The following is a 22,520-nucleotide window of genomic DNA, read 5'->3' on the forward strand; positions in this document are numbered from 1 at the left end:
CTTAACAGGATCAGGAAATCTCTTATTTCCAAGCACAACACTACGTAATAAGAAGGAGGCCTCAGTAGTTCATCCATCATTATCGTATATCTCAGACCCCTTTCCATATGCATTTGCCACATATTCAGACAATATAACTTTCTCCTGTCCCTATCTCCACTACTGAATTTGTGCAGACTCATCTGCAATGATTGGGATAAATTCTCCATCTTTGAAAAATTAGGGGTTTATGCTGTACTGTTGGAGAATCCTGCAAAGGAAATAAATATGAGATACACTGGGGCCACAACAAGAATGCTCGCTAGCTGCCTAGCTGAGCATCAGGATGACGTGGTGAAAGGAAAGCGCACCACAGGGCTTGCAAAAAGGTCCTCGAACAGAGCTATAACCCGTTATGGGCTCAAGCAACACTACTCAGATGCTGTAGTGACCAGAAACATCTTTATATGGGGATCTCTCCTCATAACAACCTTGGAACCATGCAACACTCCCACACTTGAGCTGCCCAACATATGAGGAGAGATAGTTAACCATTTATACTCTATCCACTATTTAACCATTTATACTCTATCCACTATTTAACCATTTATACCAGCGTTTCTCAAAGTGGGCGATAACACCCCTTGTGGGCGTTGGAGGCTTTCAGGGGGGCAGTAGAAGGCTCAAAGAAAATTAGAGGGCATTAAGAAAATCTAAGAGGAGCGTATTCCTGAGCCTTGTTTTTCTATTCTATTAGAATTTGTCGTATTATATATAAAATGCTGACATTTTACATATTTTTTATTTAAGGTCACAACTTGAATATTTCTAACATGTTGACTTATATTATAGCAAAATACACTTATTATAGCATGAATGAACTTGCATTCATGCCAGTTCTAAATCAGTTACAGTCAAGGACTAAGGACTTGCGTAGGAGTAACGTATGTAATCTAAATTAAAAAAGAAAGAACAGATAATCTAGATCCATAGAAGACATTTACGGACGTATGAGCAAAAAAATAAAAGGTCGAGAATTTCTATGAAATTCCTGAACAAAATTAATAGTTCAGCTGGACAGTGAGCCAATTCTCAGACTGTCCGGGTGAAAACCGGACGAGTGGTAACACTATTGGAGGCACTAGTTTTTTTTTTTTTAAATCTCAAAGTGGGCGGTGGTCGAAATAAGTTTGAGAACCAGTGATTTGTACTCTATATAAATGGTTAAATAGTGATTTACATCTGCTGTCACAACATTAACATGGATCTGTATCCATGCATGTGCATGATGTCATAACATTAAGCATAATCAAAGTTTATAGCATGCTTGTAATGGTTTTTAATTCTTAATTTTAAATAATATGTGTTCCACTCATGTTAGAACATATGTATTCAATTTTAAATTCTGTTTGTTTGATGATGACGAACATAAGTTAGTTGAAAGTGCTAGCAATATAAAAATCATTAACACCATACTCAGTGAGTTTTCCTTCCTTTGATTTAGGCATGAGGATCAAGCTGTACTGTGTTAAAAACTCCCAAGAAAAAAACTTGACTATCATCTAAATTGTCATATTTTTTACATGGAGCAATTTTTTTATATCTGAGATGTTTTTGCTTGGATATCAATTATTTTTTTGTTAAAGACTGTGTTTTTACACAGTACAGCAAACCTAAGACAATGACTTACTATACAGTTTGGTCAGCACTCTTGATGTGACAGCTGCTGACTGAATGTGTTCAATAGACCATTAGTAAAATTATTATAAAATGTTTTAATTTGCATAAATTTGTTATTCTCAATAACATTTTGAATAAAAATAATTTGTTTTGATGCAATTTACCCTTATGACATAAAATTAAGCAATAAAAGTAAAATAACTCTATGGGGAATCCCTGTATCCTTTGACCTACCAACTTGGAGGTTGTGCCAGCATCTCACTGAGAACAAGAAAAAGCTTAAGTTTAAAATTAAATTAAAAGTAAAAGCTTAAGTTTTTTCTCTAAAGCTTCCTCAATGCCAAGAAAAGGCAGAGAAGGAAGAAAAGAAGAAGAAAAGAAGGAGAAAATACAACTTTTTAGGTAATTTTTGCACTATTTAACTGCTTGTAAAGAAAATCCTTGTTACTTTGAATTTGGACAGTTGAAACAAGTAAAAAAATTTGTAAATTTAAAAAATATTCAAGTTTCTCCAGATTTAACTAAAGAATCACAAGACAACATCTAATACCATATTACATAAAAGCTAAATGTCATCAAATCAAATTTCAAGGCAATATAATATATGAAAGTAAAAATTAACATATTGTTTGAAAGAAAATACCTTGGTTAAAACAAATAATTTTTTAATCATATTTAGCACTTCAGAACTCTAATTTGATTCCAACTTCAAAACAAATACAACAAATTATCCATTCAAACAGTATCAAAAGACAGTTGAACATACTAAACTATCAAAGTTTGAAAAACAAACTTTTTTCTAAAGAATTTAAACAATTATATATGATTTCTCACATAACTGGTATTACAGAGCATAGAGGACAGTCCCATTAGAAACAGCACCAAACTTATTTGATGAATATATCATAGAGTTAGTACAGGCAAAGAAACCAACTGGAGATGGTTGACCTTGTTTAGCTTATAAAAAAAAAATTAGATATTATAGTTGATAAGTTAAAAAACAACAAATAAACTATATCAACTATAACCAATGTAATTAATCTTTACACTTCAATGAAAATATCAAATATCAAGATTCACATAAAAATATTTAATTCATTAATCAACACATCAGTTTATTATAAAGCATTAAATGGGCATTGAATTATATAATGGACCAGAAAAGGATTCAAATAATTTTTTTATAAAGACTATTTTACATTGAAAGGTTACACAATACAACATAAAGTTAACATATTTTGGTTCTTTCTATTCTACTTAAAAAGGTTGATAAGATTCTATTTAAGAATAAGTAACAATGAAGACAAAAATAATACCAAAAATTCTAGAACAAATAAATAAACTATATTTAAATAATAACAAAAAATCAAATACTTGTCTAAATAAATTCCATCTAATCAATTCTTTTGGCATAACACATTTACTCTTAGAAGACTTAAAGCAAGATCAAAAATATGGCTACACGTCAATAATGATATCAGCTTTTTCTCATTCAATACTAAAAGATGAAAAAGCTCTAGATTCCATTCATGGTGCCACAGAATTCCATCTGTACTACCTACTATACATAAACATAAGGCCATAGAGACTGATAATCCAGATTCATCTGAATAAATATGTTATTTATATAAACAACACACACATTAAAATACCAAGAGGCAGTTCCTACAGATGAAAATGCAAGGAATACTCAATGTGTCATATTTTTAAGGAATGTCAAGCATTAATATTTATTCATATCTTAAATGGTCTTCAAAATATCCTTAAATTAACTTCAAAAAGTAATTTCTGGAACTATCTAGCAAATTTGAACAAATTACAAATATAAAAGATTTATAATTTCTTTATATATATATCTAAGTTAGCCAAATGTTAAATTGTGTTTCATACGATTAAACTCTCATCATATTTATATGATCATAATTATTTTGTTAAACTATTAACTATTTTTTGTACTACCCCCATAAACCTCCTTTGTAACAGTGTCTATTCCTAAACACCTAACTTAAAAAAAAAGATTGATAATAAATAAAATATACTTAATATTTTCAAATTAGGTTACTTCTAAAATTACTTAAATTAAATAACTTACATAATTTCTCTATTAATAATAGTAAATAATAAACTTCTTTTCATCAAAAAGTATTTAATCATCGACACATGCTATGTGTTTTAATTATTATTAGTATGATTTAAATTTGTTATAAAATTTAATATCATTTTTTCTAAGATATAACAATAATACATTTATCACTAAAATATATTTTTATTAAAAACAATATTTCCTATTAGAATATAATTATATCATCATTTACATGATAAATTTCATTATAAAAAATTTAAACAAATTAAAAAGTATATTTTATTTATATAAATAAGCAGGATGTTCCAACTGTAGCAAGTCTTACATTAACAACAGATTAATAATAATAACAATAATTTTTGTTATTTTAGAAATTTAGATATCATTGTAATGTTTGTAAATATGCTATCTAGAATATTATAGAAAATTTTCACCTAAAAGAGATTTTAATCAAATGACAATTTGTATGCGTAAAGTGATCTTATATTATATACCATATTTTACGGACTATAAGACGCACTTTTTTCTTTGAAAAATTGCTTCCAAAATTCAGGTGCGTCTTATAGTCCGTAGCGTCTTATAGGTATTTTCTTTTTAAAAATTGTTTGAAAATTAAGGTGCGTCTTATAGTCTGTAAAATACGGTATATTTTAACAACAATGAGCAATCCTACTATTAACAAAAGGTCAAAATGTTAAATTTGATTTTGTTCCTACTATTATAATGAACAACTAACAAAATATTTTCATTTTAAATTTTAATTTTTTTAAAAGATTTTCTCATCATAAAATTTAATGTTTTTAATTATAATTTTTCGTGTTCTTAGTTTCTGTTTAAAGTTTAAAAGTCTATCATTAAAAATATTAAAATTTGCAATTTAAAATATAATTAAATTTTTACCTTATTTTTTATTATTTATTTATATCCACAGAAACTGCAAAAGATGATTATCTTTTTGAACCATCTCACTATTAGTCTACTGTGTTTCATAGAATTCATTTGTTTCTAACTCAAACTTCCACTTTCATTCTAGTCTATTTAAATTAAAATGGAGAATTAATAAATTTGATTATATTTCATCTTAAATTATATATATATATGTAATAAAATAATAATTATGCCATAAAAATACTGGTTACATTTGTCCAAAAATGTCATAATTAAAAGAAAAATAATCTGATAATATAATATCAATCTAAGTACAGAAGATCCAATCTTAAGTTAAAATTATATGTTCAAATTTGATATACAATAAATAATTATAAAAAAATATTTAAATCATTATTATTTTTCTGAATATAAACCATTCCCATAAGCTATATTCAAAATTTTATTCATTTTTGAAAAAAAATATAAAATACAGGATTTTATTTTATAGCAAAACATGGCTACAAAATGCATAACATAGACATGTAACATACATTTTATTACACAAACTAATACAATAAAATTTTAAATATAAAAGTCAATATTACAAATATAAAATGACCAAATGAATAATTAAGTAATGTGCTGGAAACAATAGCATTTGTGCATGAGATAGAATATTTGCACATTCATAAGAACACGAAAATACTTTACCATATGTAGTACATAGAAATGTGCATTCATATTTATTACATGTACATTTTAAAGGCAAAAAAGAAACAAAAAATATGTATATAAATTCTTTATTGCCTATTGGTTTATAAAATATTTTTTTCACTCATGTCAAAATGATTTACAACAAACACTGATCGATAAGATTTGTGTTTTTATAAAATTAGTTTGGAAAGAAGTAAACAGTTTTAAATACAGTAGAGCGTCGATAAGTGGAACGTCGGTAAGTGGAATGGCCGGAAAGTGGAACGATTTTCAGTCGGACTGTGTCGTGCTGAATCGAATGTTTTTGATACTAAATTTACTTCTAAAGTATAATTTTCATGTTTTTTATATTCTTTAATATATTTATTTTGTTTGTACAAAATGCAGAAATAATTTTTAACGATACGATAGCCTCGATGATTATTATAAAAATTTTCGTTAGGCTTAAAATCGACGAAAATTCAACACGAAGCAACACGCAACGGAGAAAAATTCAACAGGAAGCGACACGCAACGGAGAAAAATTTGAACATCGGACAGGTTAATGTATTTTTTCGTTACAAAGTCGGAAACTGGAACAAATCATTAACTGGAAGGACCCCAGTCCCCAATTGGTTCCACTTATCGACGCTCTACTGTAATAGTAAAAAATAATTTATTTTAACCACACATGTTCATTTTTCAAAATAATCACCACTTAGGGGGGATGCTTTTCCAGACATTCAATCCACTTTTACATTTTGTGCATGAAAAAAACTTTCTGAATTTTCCTCAATCTATTTTCTACAATAACTTGAGCTTCTTTCATTTGGGAACAATCAAAAATCTAGTGGTCCCAGATCCGTTCTGAAAGAAAAGTATAATCTGTAACTTCAGATTCGTGTTATCATTTTTTCCTTACTGAGGCACAGTTTTGCATTATCACAGTGCAAGAAAAAGTCTAGTTCTTTCTGATCTTCCTCTACAAATACATCACTTGAGTTTTACAAGGTTTCAATAATACTTCACTAAATTTACTGTTTTTCCTTTTGCTAAATATTCCATATGAACACCACCCTTTCATCCCTAAAAATCATCAGCATAATCATCTAAACGGAGAGCAGAGAAAACTGTTTTGCACTTCCTAAAAGGAGGAAGTTAGTTGGTTGGTTCATTAGTTCATGTTTTTTGGCACCAGAGTTTTATATGCCACATTAAAAGATGAAAAATACAAGTTATGGTAGAAAAATAATGAGACATTGAACACAGCATATTAAGTGGCAACACTGCAGCAGTGCAACCAACACCATCCAAAAAAACACTTTACCTTGACCTTCAGTGCCACCTGGTGGTAGAAGTGTTCCATTATGTAAATGAACAATAACACTTAAAATAACATCATACAATTAAATTCTGTGTGAGACTTGGTGAAAATGCAACACAAACACATGAAAAAGTGAAATTGGCCTACAGATAATACTCACTATCCAGGGCATAAATGTTTAGATGACACAAAGCATTTGCAGAGGGGCCTGAAAATGTGGAAGATCAATCTCACTCGGGAAAACCATGTTTGGTGAAAATGGATAATATTGTGAAAAAGAAATGATCAGCCAACTCAATTACCGTGAGGAGTTAGAATACCAAAAAGGATTATTCATATTTGACCAAAGCTTATAATTAGATGCTGCATCATTATAATGCCCTGTATCACACAGAGCATTCAATTTCACTGAATATTTGACCAAAAAAAAATTCTAGTTGTTCTTCAGATCCCCTATTAATCTGATCTGAGTCCTTGTGATATTTCTATTTTTCTCAAAATCATATTCCACATAAAAGGTTGTCATCCAGAACTGTCAACATATCCAAACTGAGATAAGCTGAGAAAGAAAGATAAGCTCTGTCATAAGACTCTTATTTTCTGTTTTAAAGTTTGTACTTATATGATTGGAGAGCAATGCTGGAAGTTCTGAACTGAGATTACCTTTAGCTTGTGTGTCTTGATGGTTTGGATATTAATTTGATAAAATAACCAGGACAATCTGTAGGTAAGTTACAACTACAGTGCTCTACAACACCAATCTCATTACTTTTCTGCTATATCATATAAGGATGAAAATAATGCATTGACTGTCTTTTACTTTCAGGGTCATTATAATAAAACCAGGCAATAATGACTATTAAATGATAGTGATCGTGTGTTTCTATCCTGTTCTGTTTCTGTTATAGAATTCTATTAAAGGAGACCTTATTTATTCACCCTTGTACATTGATCCTATTAACATACACAAAAGTTATCTTTTGGGAATTATAAACTTTGGAAATTTTATTACTGAAAATTACCAATATAAGAAAACTGAGTTTTTCTAATAATAATTTTGAAGAAGAAAATGGACCACTTGTATGCAAGCTGACACTGTATTTGCTTAATTTGGAAGGAATAAAATATTAACCATCTGATAAATTCTAGTTAGTCTTAAAATTTTATTTCTACTATAATAAGCTTATAAATCCAGATGTTGTATTGATGTTGTATTAGTTTTGAATACTTTATTAGTTGTCATCTCAAAATAAACATTTACTGATATATGAATATCTTTCATGATGCCAGATACATTTCAGATTGTACCATTTCTTCATTTAAGGAAAGTATTCTTATTCTATGTAATAATTAATGAAAAATTTAATTGTTGTAATATAGAACTTCAAACAATAAGAAATTATAAAGATTAATAATATAAACAAAATTTTAAAAAATATATGATACAGTAGAAACTCGATAATTTGACACATTTGGGACTGACTAATTATAGAAATCAGCAAATTATAGAAAATTCTAAGAACAGTAATTAAAACACATTTTGAAATATTTTTGTAGTTTTAACTCCTTAAACTCTGAAAACTCACTCACTCTCTGTTGCAAGGCCAACAACAAAGACAGGCCAAAGTGTGTTTTAGTCATGTGAACAAGATAGTTCCATGTAGAGTCTTATCTTGTGTTTTTCGCTACGTGTTGTACATTTGAATTTCAAAAGGATAATTTCAGTTAAAAGAAGTAACTGAAGTTTTTTCAGCAGCTTTGTTTTAGAAAATCCATTCTTTTACTTCTCATATAAGATTATAACATTATGTAATATCTTAGTGAGTATCTTTTCAAATTTATGATTAGTAATGTTTGTAGTTAGGCCTAAATGTTAACGACTTGATTGTATTTTGTTTTGATCTTTTTTAATCGAAATCAACTAATAATACAGTAGAGAACCAAAAATCGGAATCAATTGGGACTGGGGTTGTTCAGATTAGTGATTTGTTCCGATTACCTATTATGTATCGAATAAATATATTAACCTGTTCGATGTTCAAATTTTTCTCCGTTGCGTGTCGCTTCGTGTTAAATTTTCGTCAATTTTAAGCCTAACGAAAATTTTTATAATAATAATCAAGGCTATCGTATCGTTAAAAATTATTTCTGCATTTTGTACAAACAAAATAAATATATTGAAGAATATAAAAACATGAAAATTATACTTTAGAAGTAAATTTAGTATCAAAAACGTTCGATTCAGCATGACACAGTCCGACTGAAAATCGTTCCGATTACCGGGGTTCCGATTAACGAGTCTCTACTGTAGTCATTTTCTATTTCTTTTGGATATTTAATTTTACTAGTTTTAGAAATTTTTAAATATTTTGTTTAAAACTTATTAAAAGTAAGTAAAATTAATTATTTTAATGTATATATGTGTACCATATATTCAAAGGTAAATTTAATAATGAAGTAATAATTATCAGATATATACTGTTTTACAGAATATATAAAATTTTTAAAATGCCTAAATGTAATGTTAGTGGCTATAAAACAAATTATAGAAGTGAAAAAGAAATAAAAAAATACAAAGAAGATAGGACAATTATATATCTGCAAAACACTGCAGCACATTACAAAATAAGAATCCAGTAAAAAAGTAATTGGATATTATTACAAAATGAACAAAAATTATTGTTGTGTTATATTAACATTTCTGTTGATTCACCAAATATTTCAGTCACTCTATTGATAGAAGTTTAAATTTTTATATTTATGCTAACAATTATAAACTAAGTTCAAGTAAGCTTCCAATAGATCTGTTAATGTTAAATTCAAAAAATGTTTTGTAAAATCTATTCCCTGATTCCATATATGTTTGATAATTACAATTTAGACTATCTTCTGTTATCAAAGTTTCAGAATGATAACATAGAGGAATGATTTGTATGTTATGAGCAGTTAAGTGGATTTAATTATTATATCAGTTATATGAAAGTTATTAGAAAATGAAAAAATTTAAAATTTAAAAGCTTTGTAATTTTATCATCTAAAGGTCATGATATTCAATTAAAAACAGTATTTCCTAGCAAAGAAAACTTTTAAATTCTGTTAATATTAGACCCATTTTATACAATATTTCCGAATAAATTTTCTTTCCAAAATGTACCTGAATCTATGTTATCAATTTTCATCTATATTGCTGACTATACAGTGAAAAAAATTAACGAAAAGAAATGTATCATTTGTCAGAACTGGCTTGAATCAAATAAAGTAGCAGCAGTTCAATTTCCTAATGAATTAATTTTTTGGTAAAGGAAAATTATCTTTGCCTACTGAATATGCTACTATTGGAATTGCTGCTTCATGGTTCACATTGCAAAGAATAATTAATAAATTTCAGGACACATTTTTAAGTACAAAACATCAGTTATCAATTGTGCATAAGATTAGTAATATTCAACTTAATCAAGATTTATCTCTATCACGCTATATTGAGTACTAAATTTTCTTGATTTTGAAATGATATGTATCTTAGCCCATTTGTATATATCTTATAATTGTAATAACTCATTGTAAATACTGACATACTAGGTAATTGTTTTTCTAACAAATTATAAAATAATTTTTTATATGAATAAAAGTGTTTATTTCAAATGTGGAGTATTATATTTTATTTTACCTTTTTTTAACCACAGTATATTAAAGAAATATAAATACTTAATCTTGCTTGTATTATTACATAAACTCTAAAATAAAGTAAAATTTTACTCTACATTAATGTATGAAGTTTAAGCGAAATGCAAAATATGTTCGTAATATAAATTTGATATGAGATATTCTTGTATAAGTAATTTTTCTACAACATTTACTGTAACACTACATTATACTGCTAGATAGATAGACTAGAACAGCGGTCAGCAACCTTTCTGACCTCACGGACCACTAAACTCACAATTTTGAATCCCACAGACCACTATCATGATTTTTTTAAACAATACAAAATCTGTAGAATAATGATTATAAAAGTTCAACTTTACCATATTAATATGAAACTCGTGTGTTTATTTATAACAAATTAATGCAAGCCTACAGTTCATTGCTGATTGTTTGAAATAAGTTTATGGATTCTTAGCACTTTCCACGAATGACAACAATTGCACTCACAATATTGTTTATTGTTCATTATTTATTAACAACAGTCACTTCGTATTTGGTTTTAGATTTGAATAAAAACCATCAATGAGTGAAAAAAAAGCAACAAAGCATTTTGCATTTCTTTCATAATACTTTGCACAACCTTCAGTTGATCAATGTCCAAATTTCTCCACAGACCACTGGTTGCTGACTGCTGGACTAGAACAACTAAATTGGTCATGTGATTTTCTGATGTTTTGACCACACCTAGGCCTGTCTTTCTTGTTGGCCTTGTCTCTGTTGCTAATGGCTAAATTGTTTTTACCCCTCAGGCTACAAGGGGAACTTGTACAGCAAAACTAGTCTAACAACTTTTCAATTGGCTGGTTTTGTACTTAAAGAGTTAATTAACACAATACATAACTTATAACCTATTTTTTCTACAAAAACTTTTGGTAAACATTTTATTAAAGCCAAGAAAATAACTTAAAAAAATAACTTACATACTTTAAATCTTACCAGAATGTTAAAAAAATACACAATTTTTTAAACTATTTTTTACTTGAACAACACCAACACCTTAAATACTTTTTTCAGCAAGACTAATTTAGATAAACAAAATGTTTTCCCCTTTTTTTGGTAAGTCTGAAACAGGTTTAACAAGGAGATTCAAACTTTAAATTCTAAATGACATATTAATATTATTTTAAACTTAAAGTTGGCATCATCTTGTTAAATCTGACACAGACTTACAAAAAGAAGTCAAAAACTTTTGTCTAAATAAATCAAAGTCTTGCTGAAAAAGTATTTAAGATTTCCAAGTTAAATTTGTTTCAGCTTATAGAGAAATGTTTTTTATGAACTATTCCCTTCATGATTGTTAAGTTGTGCACATGCCACATTGCAATTAAATTCGGAATTTCTGCCGCATTTTGCTGTTCTTACCATTCAATGAATTTTGATAACATTTCAATTTCTTTGCAACTAAAATGCCAAGAAACAGATATGTCATTATCCACTTCTTCATTGTGTATGTTCTTGCTCATTACTCGTTCTATTAATTTGCTGTCATTCAAAATTTTGTATCCCAAATCTGAGCTATCCATATTCAGCTAGTCATTTACATCACCCAGTTATATTTGAAAAGTGTCATTACCCATTTAAAAAACATCATCCAGCAATTGTTTGTTTTCATTGCTGTTACTTCTGTTAAATGCATCTGATGGCCAAATTTTCTTCCAACTTTGAGATAATGTTTCATTTGGAAGTTTATTCCATGCTTCGACAATGTCAAAAATTGCATGTTTAATAGTGTTTTGTTTCAAAATTCATCCAAATTCATACCCACATCACATGAAATAAAAAATTGAACAAATATTTTCCAATAGTGACACTTCAAATTTTCAATTCACTTCCTGATCCATCAGCTGAATCAGAGATGTTGTGTTGGGAGGAAGAAAGACACATTATATATCTTTATCAACTTTATGTCATTCAACGGATGTGTGGGGCATTGTCCATAATTAAAAGCTCTTTTTCCGGTGAATTTTTGATTTAAGATAAAATTTCACCTGAACTACAAATATATTAAAAAACCAGGTTGTTACAACAGAGACAGAACCAATTTCCTATGTGCGTAATACAAAAAAAAAAAAAAAACAAACACTGCATAAACATTTTCCAACTCCTTCTGAGTAAGTTCGTCTTCAGGTCCGACAGAACAGTTACCTAATTAAACATTATTGGAACAAACATATATTTGTAAAAATTTTTTCAGTATTGTAATTCAAACAAATTATACAAACTTTTCAAACTATAAATATAAATCTAATGCAATGTAGGCATTGTCACATGCATAACGATCATTTGATTAACCACTATAATGTTGTGTCGAGCAGGGTTTGCCAGGCCACTGACAACACCAGTTTCCCTTTAAAATTTATAGATGACTCAAAGCTAGTTTTAAAAATTTTTATGGCCTCCAACCGTCTGAGATGATCTGAGTGCAATGTTATGAGGAGGAGTTGGGACCATGTGAAGTTTGCAACTATTTCTGGGTCTGCTGTATACATAGAGAGGACTGTGGATGTTTTAGCATGCTGTACGTCTGAGATATGTTCTTGTATTCACCTTCTCATAGAACATTTAGTGGACCTCTATCTTGGATGTGCAGTGCACATGAAATTGGTTCCATCCCAGTGTGGAGTGGTGTATATTTTAAACCAAGTTGCAAGAATTTCTTGATCCACTCAAGCAGTTTTTGGGTGTAAAAATCAACATACAATAATTTTTGATTAAAATTTTTTAGGGCTCCTTAGCTTTCCCAACCACTGTTAATGGAATTTTGTGATTTCCATCTAAAAATAACACCTTATCAAGGTGATGAATTATAGAATAGGATGAAATGTCAAGTGACAAATTATCAAGTTTCTATTGTAATGGATAAAATAATAATAATCAAACCCAATAAAATTTTCAAAAACAATGAAGTCAGTAAAATCCTCCATATTGTGGGAAGTGATAAATGAGAAATTATAAAATTAAGAATTAAATAATTAGTAAATTCATAAATTTGTATTTTATTTAATTTTAATCTCAAAATGCTATTTACATATTCAATTCATTAGTCCAAACTGAGGAAGACCTATGAATAGGTCAAAAATGTTTTTATGGTATTAAACTGCTGCTGGAAATCTATAGGTTTGTTTCCTTATCTAATTGCATTAAATCCAATTTGTCCTGAGGATAGAATAATCTGTTACATAGTTTATTAAATATAAACAAAACTTTATTTATGTAAACAACTGACTAATATATATAAAATACTGGAACTTGTAAATAATATTAATAAATTAACTTAGCATTTCAGCTAGAATTAGAGAAAAACAATATTAACTTTTTGGATATAACAGAAAGAAATAGTTCATATTTGAAATTTTTAAAATAAAATTTAAAAAAATCCTTAGTCCTATTGTTCTAACTTGTTCTAATGCACAGTCCTAAATTCTCTACTGTAGATCCTACTACCTTTCTTTGCACCACTTTTCTAAACAATGCATATATCATTTATGTAGGTAGATCCAAAAAAAGATTACAAACAGCAACATTTGAAAAGTAATTAATGTGAAAGGAATATTTTTTCCCAGAGTGGAGACAGATGATAATTAGTTGTCTTACAGTGGTTGTGCAGGTAGGTAGTGATTGACAGGTAGGTTGTGCAGGTAGGTAGTTCACTGACGTGTCAGTGATTGAAATGGCAAGACGTTTCTAAACGTCTTGCCATTTCAGTGGTCTCACTTGGAGGTGCGAAAACTGCGATTCATTTCTTATGGACATCTGACGCAAATGCCCTTGCATGTTGAGTGACGGTGTCATCCTCCTGCATGACAATGCCAGGGCCTCATACTGCTTGCAAAACTTAACAATTGCTGCAAAAGTTCAAGTGGGAAGTCTGGAGCAACCTCCTTACAGCCCAGATTTGGCACCCAGTGACTATTTCCTTTTTCCAAAATTGAAGAAACACTTATCTGGAACAAGGTTCTCTTCAATGATGTGAAAACAACTGCTGAGAACTGGCTCATAGGGCAGGGACGTGATTTCTACCAAGCTGGATTATACAAGTTGGTCCTGCGTTCAGATAAATGCCTAAATAGATTTGGTGATTATGTGGAAAAGTGATTGGCAAGTATGCCTCTTAATTCCCTTTTGTATTTTCTGTCTATTATTAATAAATATTTTTTTATTACCTTTGTAACCTTTTTTTTTGGATCCACCCTCATATATATGCATTGTTCCATAGGATTGTAATAGCTCACAGTGACTAAAAGGAAATTTTGTAATATAAATAAAATTAATTATATTTATGTAACTCTTTTATACCAATATATATCAAGAAAGAACACATTTCATAATGAAATATAAAAAAATTATTTATAGATCAAATTTATAAAAAGCGACATTTAAGAGAGATTAACTTACTAAGAGAGAAAATAATCACAAATATCCAAAAACGAATAATCTAAAACTGAAAAAGACATTTCCTCAAAACAGGATTATTATTAAAAGATAAAAAGAAAATAATGTATATTAATTTTCCAATTATAAAAGGAATTTTTGAAGAATTAAAAACATTTATAAAAATTATGGTATCTCTCTAAGCCCCAACTCATAATATATCACAAAATAAACAGATGTACAAACACCAAAAAAAAGTGAGAAAAAAAAATTAATCTACATATGACATTCAGGCATCATTAACTATATCAAAAACCTTCATATTTTCTCAAAATTGTTTTCTACTATTTAAAACATACCGTTTGCTTTATTTCAAAGAAGTGTGCAAAATAGCTTTAATTATCCAAAATTCAAATTTAACAATTTCATTCATAATTATTAAATACCATAAAAGATAATTAGTTTGGTTATCACATTTTCTTGTTATGCTTAATTCACACTGAGAGCAAACTGCTGACAAAAGTGAAAAAAACAGAGTGAATAACGTGTTGTTTCTGGTGAATTTTACTATTTTGCAAATCACTTAGAACTTGAACTTTTTCACTAGTAAAAAATTATTTCCACTTATCACAGTGCCATTTGTTGTCAAGTGTTTTTAGCAGTTTTTACGATGAAATTACAAAATCATCCCACAACAGAGTAGATATCAAAATTAGGAAGATATTATTGTAATTCACACTTTTTAAATATTTTTCTTACCCAACATCATTTTCTTTTTAACATATCTTTCATTTTTTTTTTGTAACAAATATGGAACAGTGATTAAAAGCAAAATGTCAGAAATGTTTTGTTTTTACCCATGATGTTTCTTTCTTGCTTGTAAACAAATTCAAAATTCACAATCGCTTTTGCAGTCCACACCAGTTTGCATTAGTTTTTCAATTTCACTATTTGCTATTTGCTCAGTGTAAACTAAGTTACTCCAGCTTCAAATTTTCAAACTCTAGTAATTTTCAAATTATGAGGATATTTCCAGTTTTGAATTATCCAAAAAATTAGGAAAAAATTCAAATTAAACAAGTAATTTTTACATTACATTTATTAAGAAACTCAAAGAAAATTTGTAGAATTCAAATTAACCAAGTTTGAATTAACAAAGTTAGACTGAATAACACATTTTTAAAATTCATCCAAAGTAAAGTTAAAAATAAATGTAAAACTTACAACATAAAGCTAACAATATAATAATAAATGAAAATGTGTGATAAAAATATTGATTACAAAAAAAGATTACCTCACTATATACTTGAGGAGCCACTTTAATTACTTCCTAATCAGGAAGTAATTAAAGTGCCCCTCAAGTATTTAGTGAGGTAAACTTATTTTTTAACATAAATGGAGTTGTCTATTTCAAGAGAAATATTGATTATATGATTAATTAAAGTACATAATTTAGAAATATAAGAAAAAAGAAATAAAAATTGAATGTTTAACAAAATTTAAAATTTTAATAATTTTTGAATTTTAAAAGAAAATGAAATTACATTAATAGCTATTAACAACTAAAATGACTGAGAGGGATACTTCATAATGGAGATAGTAATAAAATATTGTTTACTATCATTTCTTAAACTTAGACAAATAGTATTTCAAAGTCCATGCCAAATTAGATATAATACTAGATGTATACACTGTCAGATGGCGATAAAATCTTTTTTGTAGTAAGTACTTTCAACGATACACAATTGTAGTCATCAGGCTAATGAATTATGAGGATTAAATATTTGGAATATTTCAACTTTGAAAATGTTATAGGCTTACTGCACACAGTGATGTTCCATTCTACATTCATTAGCCTGATGACAAGGATTGTGTATCATTGAAAATACTTACTACAAAAAAGATTTTAATGCCATCTGACAGTGTATACATGTAGTATTATTTCTTAAACTTTTCAGTGCCATGACTATAGATTAGAGATATTTTTATCCCTGATTTAGAGTTGGGGGTTTTAGAAATTGACATTTTTTCAACCCCAACTCTAGATCAGGAATAAAAATATAATAAACTATTTTTTTTTAATGAAATTCTGAGATAAATATTTTTTTGTTATTAATCAAAACTTTTATCAAAATTAGGCCAAATGATGTTTATATGTTGAAGAGGTGAGGGGCTAATGTTTTTAAATTAGTTAAATAATTCCCATTTTACAAGTAATCATTTATATTATTAATTTTATGTAAATCTGAAAACTTAAAGTGATGGTATTATGGATTATTAGGGATGAAAACAAATAAAAAATGTTGGAAAAGTCCAGCAACAACATTGCCTGCTTTCTTTTATTAGTATAGAACTAAAACTGCAATAGTATATATGTCAGAACTCCTTAAAGTTCTGAATGGAGATTCAGACTTGAAAACAAAATAGTTTTCTTATAGTGAAAAATCAACTTTTAAATCCAAGTTTTCAAGCCTTTTGAGGTTGATTCTTCTTCAGAGCATAAAGCTAAATTAAACTAAATATGTAAAACTTCACTATCAAAAATTTTTCTATATCATAATCAAAACTAAATGTTTAAATTCTGTATACCAAAATGAATAAAAGATCCTATTTTAAAACCTGGAAAGCTCTGCATGAACTTTCCAGGTTTTAAAATAGTCATAGTTCCATTTGCAATTCCATGAACTGCAAATTCAAACTATGCATTTCTAACACTCAATCTTTTGATAAATTAAACTCATATTGAACTTAAATATTTAATTTATAAAGTAAATTTAGCATACAAACAAGAAAAACTGATTTATCAACTGAACTAGCCTTTCTCAATTTCTATTTGTTAGATGTGATGATTCATTTACAAAAAAATTAGATTATTTATTCTTATATTTTTTATCAATTTTATTTAATTGTTTATACTAATTTATGTTTTTATAATTTTTTGAATTAATTTATTTGATTTTATATTCCAAATAAAAGAATAACTTTTAATAATATCCAAGTGTAGAAAACCATTTATTTAAAAATTAATTCTTTGACTCACAGACTACATTATTTCTTTTATAATTATTATTCTTAAAACATTCATAAAGCACTCTTGTAAATACAAAATAAAATTCACTTTCTCTTGATATCTAATCATGTTCAGTTTTCAAGATAAAAGATTAATTCTAAATTAACGTAGTATAAAATTTCAAATTTAATATATATGTATAATCTCATTCAAATCTCCTGCAAACCTTGTAACTGGTGCAGTCAAAGTTCGTACGCAAACGTTTTCAGCCCCTCACTAGGTCCTTCTTCAAGCGAAATTTTCTTTTTTTTTTTTTAGAAGGACCTAGTGAGGGGCCGAAAACGTTTGCGTACGAACTTTGACTGCACCGGTTACAAGGTTTGCAGGAGATTTGAATGGTATTAACCCGGTGTGTATAGGTGAATTATATCTATAATCTGTTTCAAATAAGTTGGTACCTAATGCAAACAAAATCACACCATTTTTCTTCTGATTAATCTAATTTAAATGTTAACTGTGCTAAAATGTGACTGATTCAATCTCACAATACAGTTCCAAATAATATTTGTTCTAAAGTAGGGGTGTCCAATCCACGGCCTGTGGACCACATGCAGCCCAATAAACGTGTAAACAAAACTGACAAACTTTTTATTATTTATTTATTTCAACGGCATAAACTCAAAAAAGAAGTTTCACAAAGCTGTAAATCTTTATACATATTTTATTTTTGAGTGGAAAGAAAATATTTTCAAATACTTGGAAATGTGTGAATGAGGAAAAAATACTAAATAAAGCTGGAGTTGTGATTCAAAGGATTATAGACCCAAATGTGGGGAAAAGAGAGAAAGGCCAAAAGATAAATAGTAGTGAGAAAGATTAAATAGACCTGTTATGCAAATATTGACCCTTAATTTTCCAACCTTTATCTTTCATCCTTTCTCCCCTTTCCCCACATTTGAGTCTATAATCCTTTGAGTCCCAACTCCAGCTTTATTTAATATTCCTTCCAGCGTTGCAAGATTTGGCTACCCTTTTTTTAGTTTGACATAAAAAATATCATTTGGTGCATTGGCTACTTTTTGAGTTACATATTATTTATAAATATATTAGTCGAATAAAAATGCACTTTAAAATGGTGTTTTGTCATTTTTTTTATTAATTAGAGACAAATAACAGAAATATTTGTGTTTTTCAAATAAATTTTGTTTGTCTCCTTTATAATAAATGAATTTATCTATTTCTAAATAAAAACTGAAAGTGTCTGTAGAAGTAATTTGTTAAAATATCCTTTTTTGTGATAAAGTTTTAATACTTATTACTATAATCTAGACATGTCAATTCTTAAATAAACTTGTATATTTAGAGATTGGGTCACAAGTATATATAATATACTTGTGGCCAAAACTCCATGACTTCTTCCAATGTGGCCCAGAGAAACAAAAAGGTTGAACACCCCTGTTCTAAAGTATAAGAAAGATAAAATTTTCTTTAGTTTTTGTACAATCACTTTCAAGGCATTAATACATGAGGCTGCCAACATGGTAAATTTGAAAATGCACTCCAAAATCCATGCCTGAAATCTGAAGGAAACAGATTATCGATAGCCAGATTTTTGAATGTCAACCTGTATAGCAGATGATCATTAATAAGCTACTTGATGAACCTCATTTGTTGTTACAAAAAATTATGATAAGTTTGTGGTCTTCAACTATGTCTATAACATTACGAAACTTTGTCTTGTTAAGTTTTATAAAATTATAGACCTAGTTAAAGACCAACATACTTATCATTTGTTATTTTCACAATTTTTTGTAACAACAAGAAGGTCCATCAAGGAGGTTATTAATGATCATCTACTATATAAACATTTAGTATTTGCCATACTTTAGAATTGTTTAGAATTTTTCTCAAAATTTACAGTTATCACTTTTTACTATTTCATTAATTCTTATTGTCTAATACCACCTTTCTTAACCTTCTCTAAACTGCAGAACCCTTTTATGACAGGCAAGTTTGCAGTGAATGCTAAGACCACTCTAGTTTGATCTACTTCAGAAAGTGTATTATATTATTGTTAAATTAAAAAACATTAATTATGTTAAATGTAGAAATAATTACTTATATATATATATATATATATATAAGTAGTAATATAATAATAATAATAAAGTAAAAAACTACTATAAAAAGGAATTGTTAAAGTTAAAAAATATATACACAGAGTATTTATTTAAACTTTAATAATAATGTTTTACCAATCCGATAACCGATTAGCTTGTTTCACCAATAAACAATTGAAGAGCGATAAGTAAAATATTGTTGTATCAATTGGAAGTTGACAACAAAGAAAACATTGTAAATACAGTAAGAAATTAATTTCAGATTGGTTATAACACAAAATTTAATTCCAGAGTTGTCAATTAAATAGTTTTTTAGTATCAATAAGAAAGTATGTTAAAGAAGAGAGAATTGAGTCTTGAAGAAAGAGTGCAGATTGTACATGAGCAGAAAATTTGGCAATTCTCCTTCTATTATTGCAAAAAAGCATCAGATATCATGAGAAGGAGCAGAAAAATAGTGGTCAAATATTTAAATAACAATACAGTGAGAAATTTACCACAGGGACACTGCCCTAAGGCCACAACATCAAGAGAAAATGCCATGATTTTCCGTGAGACCACCAAAAACTCTTTTATAACAGCTAAAGAAATAAAAGGAAAGCTTACGCTTGAAGCCAGTGTTTCAACTATTAAGAGAAAAATAAATAAAAAAAGTTTCCATGGAAGAGTGGCTCATAGAAAACCAATGATTTCAGCAGTGAATCAGAAGAAAAGATTAGCTTTTGCCAAAAAAATTGTGGACAAGCCCCTAGAGTTTTGGAAGCATGTTATTTGGAGTGATAAGTTAAAACAAGAGTTGCAGGATGTTAAAAGATGGAAATTTGTTTGGAGGAAGAAAAATCAAGCATTCAATAAAAATAAAACTGTGGGAACAATAAAACACTTGGCATACATAATGGTTTGATGGTGTTTTTTGGGGGTTCAAAATGGGCAACATTGTTCGAATTCATGATTGCATGAAAGCACTAGATTACAAACAGATAATTAAAGACAATTTAATGGCATCAGCAAGGAAAATGAAAATTGAAAATAAATTTGTCTTTCAACAAGACAATGATCCCAAACATACAGCATTGCTTCTCAGAAAATACTTCAATGAAAATGATATCAAAGTTCTTGAATGACCACTGCAGTCACCAGACTTAAATTTAATAGAACATCTGTGGGACAAATTACTGCTTTATTCCTCTTAGCCATAGAAAATCTTTATCATTGTACAAAGAAGAATTATTTAAGGTTTGGTCAGAAATTGGGCAGGATATCATTCGTAAGTTAATTAACAGTATGCAAAGTCGACTTCATGTAATTCAGACCAAAGGTGGTCCAACAAAGTTCCGAGTCCAACTCTTTCTGAATATTTTATTTTGTATCAACTTTGAAATGATTTTGCCATACAACACAAATTTACAATTCGTAATATTTTCTTCAAAAGTTTTTGATGGATTTAATGAAAAATTAAGTCTTAAAAGTAAAAATAAGGTTAATTTAATTTTTACATATTGATAAGATGATGATAAACTCAAAAGTTCAAAAAACAGGCTTTGTCAACTTTGAAATGATCTTGACTGTAGATAAGGCACACAAGTGTTAAATACAGATGTGAAAATAGCATGCAAGAGGAAAAATAAATGAGTGAACTGAGAAAAAAAATTATTCAGTCACCTCAAACAAAAAATACAGCAATCTGTAAAACCAATAAATATTCATAAATATTAAAGCTTTGATAAGAAAATATAATTTTTTTGGAAACTTACTTTTGCTCAAAATTTTGCTATATGGGAAATATAGCAAAATTTTGAGCAAAATAAGTTTCCAAAAAATTATACAAAATCTGTAATATATTTATTTTCCTGTAATCTTGGTGCAATCAAACCAAAATTAGATTTTAGCTACTGCACAAAATCCATTCAAACATTTACAAAAATCTGATGTATATTCCTACCACTAAAGAGATTCAATTCTCCAAATCCTATTGCAATATACTTCATACTTAGAAGTCATATAGTAATATGAAAGAATATATACAAAAACAATTGCTTTAGAACCAAACAACTGTTGAATTAAAAGGCTATAATATGGCTAATTAATTAAATACTAAATAATTTGTCTAGAGGTAAGCTGATGTCATACAAGATTAATAAATTTATTATTATTATTTTAAATATATATATATAATTTTTCAAAGCAATATATACAGTGAGACCTGTGTAAGATAGCTACTTTGAGCTGGTCCCTTCAGTGGTCCATTAGCAGGTTCCACTGTATATTGCTTTAAAAAATTGATAGCCAAGTAAAATATAAATGATTTTTTATACAAGAATTATAATCTTCACTTCTTTTTGATTAACACGAAATGAAGATTATAGAGAATAATTAAATAAATTATTTGAAAATAATTCAAAACCAGTTTGTCACATTTATGATAAAATATGCACCATTATAATCACAAATGAGCATGACTTTCAAATAATTTCACTTTAATAGATTGTCCACATGTAAGAATATCAAGAATATCAAATAACACTTTAAAACATTTCTTTATTACTATGAAAAACATTCAAAAAGTAGATTCCAATCATACAACTTGTAATCTGCTAAAGACTTGTGCTACTGGCACAAGTCATCAGCAGATTATTTTCCTTGATGATAAAGAAACATCTGACATATTTGCTGTTTTACTGCATT

General features: G+C 28.2%; 1 protein-coding gene across 1 annotated transcript in view; it reads right to left on the reverse strand.

Moving 5' to 3' along the window:
* Positions 1-22,520, reverse strand: part of Nipped-B (Nipped-B cohesin loading factor) — a 90,686-nt gene that overhangs the window by 27,114 nt on the left and 41,052 nt on the right. Inside the window, 1 exon segment of the mRNA XM_067281760.1 lies at positions 4,643-4,776. The gene's annotated coding sequence lies outside the window, so the exon portion shown is untranslated.

Source organism: Centruroides vittatus, unplaced genomic scaffold, assembly GCF_030686945.1.
Source record: "Centruroides vittatus isolate TY-2023 unplaced genomic scaffold, ASM3068694v2 contig_926, whole genome shotgun sequence".
NCBI lineage: Eukaryota > Metazoa > Arthropoda > Arachnida > Scorpiones > Buthidae > Centruroides > Centruroides vittatus.